This window comes from Diceros bicornis, chromosome 5, assembly GCF_020826845.1.
Source record: "Diceros bicornis minor isolate mBicDic1 chromosome 5, mDicBic1.mat.cur, whole genome shotgun sequence".
Taxonomy (NCBI): domain Eukaryota; kingdom Metazoa; phylum Chordata; class Mammalia; order Perissodactyla; family Rhinocerotidae; genus Diceros; species Diceros bicornis.
The window spans coordinates 36068688-36072628 of NC_080744.1; positions in this window are offsets into that span (position 1 = coordinate 36068688).

Here is a 3941-nt window from a genome sequence, read left to right on the forward strand (position 1 = left end):
TCTCACCTCCTCATGTAGTAGCCCATCAGCAAATCCCGTGGGTTCTACCTTCAATGTATAGCCAGAATTTGACCATTTCTCACCATCTCTACTGTCATCTCTTGTCTAGATTCTTACAATACCCACCGAAATGGTCTCCACTTCTGCCTTTGTGGTCTATTCTCAGCATAGCAATCAGGGTGACCCTGGTGAAATGTTTGTGAGATCACACCACTTCTCTTCTGGAAACTCTCCAATGGCTCTCCATTCACCTCAAGATAAGAGTCAATGTCCTTACTGTGGCATACAAAGCCTACATGATCGCCCCCTCACTACCCATTAACTCTAACCTCATCTCCTACTATCACACTCACTCACTCAATTCCAGCCACACTGGCCTCCTATCTACCCTCTAATCCAGGCCCACTGCTGCCTCTAGGTCTTTGAACCTGCTCTTCTGGAGCAAAGAGACTGTCCAGCAACAGAGATTACTTCAAAAGTCAAATTCTCAGTGAGACCTTCCCTGGCCACCTATCTAAATTGAACTCCCCTTCCCGTCATGATTTGCCCTGCCTGTTCTTTCTTTATTATCTTTAGTCTTAGCACTAAACATTTTCCTTATTTATCTTTATATTCTGATGCCCAAATAAAACGTTAGCTCAATGGGGGATTTTTTCACTCTCTTTTGATCACTGATAGATCACTGATATATCTTTTTTAATCACTGAATGCTGATTGATATCTAGTAGGTATTGAATAAATATTTGTTGAATAAACTAATGAATAAATGTACAAGTCACACTCTGCTCTTAATAAGGTCTTAACATATTAAGCCTTGCACCTACATAAAGGAAAACTTTACTCGTACTCTAAAATCATTTAAAACTTTCTCTAAAGTGTAATGAGGATTTTTTCTTCCAGAGACAAATTAGACAATTTCCTACTGACTAAAGAACTCCCTACTTGATCACTGGAATTTATTAAGCATACCAGATTCTCAGATTGCACATAAGAGGAGATGTGTGTGCCCAAGGAAAAGGGACAAAAGAGTCATGTGTTTTGGAGAAAGACTAATGTTTTCAGACCTAAAGGTTGGTAAAGGCATGATGATTGGCGGGCACCAAGTTATTTGGTTACCAAGAAGCCAGAATAAAGAGTTTTGCCAAAATTGAAATATGAGCTAAAGAAATCTCCAAAAAGGAAAGAAGCTACTATCTGGAACTCAGAAGTTGTCCTTCAGAGTCTTTGGAACTTGGGGTATGATTTTTATTCTAAAATCAGTTCCACAGTGTTTCACAATATTCATTTCAGAAATTCTGAATGCCATAAATTTCAGGCATCTTTATGATCCAAACTTAGTGAGAGGGTGTTAACAGATGATACTTAGAACCCAGAAATAATATATTTTATAAATATTATTAACTAATATTGAATAGAACTTTACAGTTTATAGGGCATTTTAATATGTATTATTTTTGAAGTATATGAACTATATTTCTATATTTTACCTTCCCCTCAATCTTTAATACCTCCTTTATCTGTATTTTCCATGATTATGAATTTTATTTATTTTTATTTAAATCATATATGGAACAAGGTAAAAAGAGCTAGTTAGCTAAATACAGTGGGTGTGTGTGTACAAAGTTTCATTATCCATATTGTGCAGGTAAGGAAACCAAAACTCAGAGAGTTTAAATGAGTATGTCCAAGGTCACACACCTCACTAAATTATGAAGCTGAGACACATACAGAAATGATCTGACCCATGCTCTGTCTAGCAAACCACACTTCTTTTCTGTGATATGCCATCCAAGCTAGTGTAATGCTTTGTCCAAAATACTAATTTAGTATAAAATACTACCTTATATTGTGCTTATTTGTACAAGGTTGTCCCTCCAGTTGCAGTATGAACTCCTCAGGTTTTCATATGTAAACGTTGGATGACCAGTCAGATTGGCCTCTCTGCACTTATCCCTGTGATGAGCCCAATGCCTAGCACAGCGGAAGTCATCTTCGCTGACAGCATGGCCATGTGAGTGTACACACACTCACAGAATGCCTCCATCTCTCTATCTAGTGCTCTGCCTATTCTCTAGCCCTCACTCAAGGTCCATTAGCAGGCATACCAGGCTATTGTCCAAAGGAATTTGTTGGACCTGAATTTAAGAACTGGGGCTGTCTATCTTATCCTGGTGCAGTGCCTGGCATATAGTGGATATTCAGTAAGAGTAGCAGAATTGCTTAAAAGGATTGAATTATTTAAAATGAGGGATCCATGGATAGGAACATGGACATTTATATTATATCCAGTATTTTTGGTATTCTGGTTATAACATAACACCCCTACCAAGATTGATTTATAATGACATCATGAAACTCACTTTAAAATCCAGATGCAGCAGGATGTTTACCACCAATACCACTCAGGCCAAGTGGGGGAAGCTTCAGGAAAATCTCTCAGAGGGCTCAAAATGCAACCCTGGAGTTTGGAGGACACAGAGCCTGGAGGCTGACTCTAGTCTGGAAAGAGTCCAAATGTGTGAGGCTCGCAGGATCTGCTGCCTTTTATGGCCAAGGAGAAGAGAAGACTTTGGTGCAAGCAGCCTGCACTTCCAGAGTTTATGGGACAAAAGAGCCAAACATTTCCTTTGAGCCAGAAAAATGCCAAGGAAATTAGCAGGATTTGAGTTGCCATCAAAGGGCCATGCCCAAGTTGTCACCCTCCAGAGATGGGTGACTCCAACAGAAAGAACCAGGACCAGGGTCAGCCAGGGGGTACATCTCCTCTGCCAGGGAAAAATGCTATAATAGGGGTCTCTAGGGAACCCAAAAAAATCTCCTATCTGCCACTCAGAGAGCTACAAAGTCATATGATCACTACACTAATTAAGAAAGACTTTTAGCTCTCCTTCCCCTCCCTCACCTCACCCTGAACTTGAGAAGTGAGTAGGACAAAGTGGAAAACAGAAAGCAAAGAAACACCACACATTCTCTTTCCCCTGCAGGTTTCTGAGCCTGAGTCAGGCTGGGAGTTATGGAGCAGAGATGGGGAAAGGATCTTTAAATTGAACAGATAGATTGAATATTTGACATTCCAGATACTGGGCTTCCAAGTTGAGTACTCTTTCTGTGCATTGTGCTGCTTATTCATGGCAATTTTCTGTTTTCATATGTGCCTACTGTACAGTATATATGTCAGACCACACAATGTAGAGCTTAGGAGTTCTGGCTAAGGAGACAGACAGATGTGACCTCAGGCAAGTTATTTAACTTCAGTAAGCCTGTTTCCTTGCATGCAGAAAGAGAATAACAATATACCACTTGATCAGGTTGCTGTGAAAAATGTGGTCGTACACATGAAGCAGAAGAAGATTTACACATTTAACCAAAATTCATTGAATATCTACTATATTAGTTTCCTGGGACTGCTGTAACAAAGTACCATGAATTAGGTGGCTTAGAACAAGAAAATTCGTTGTCTTACAGTTCTGGAGGCCAGCAGTCTAAAATCAAGGCCCTGCTTCCTCTGAAGTCACCAAGGCAGGATCTGTTCCAGGTCTTTCTCCTAGCTTCTCTTAGTTCCTTGGCTTGGGGCAGCATAACTCCAGTTTTCACATGGCATTCTCCCTATGTGTGTCTCTGTGTCCAAACTTCCTTTTATAAGGCCGCCAGTCGTTGGATTAGGGGCCCACCCTTCTCCAGTGTGACCTTATCTTAACAATGACATCTACAACAACTTTATTTCCAAATAAGGTCACATTCTGAGGCTTAGGGGCTTAGGACTTAAACATATGAATTTTTAGGTTACATAATTCAACCCATAGTACCTATTATGTGTCAGACACTTCTAGGTACTGGCAGTCCAGAAGTGACTAAACTGTACTTAGGGTATTTGTGTTCTAGACGGTAAAGTCACACAATAAATGTACAAACAAATAAACAAGATAATTTCAGAGCAATAT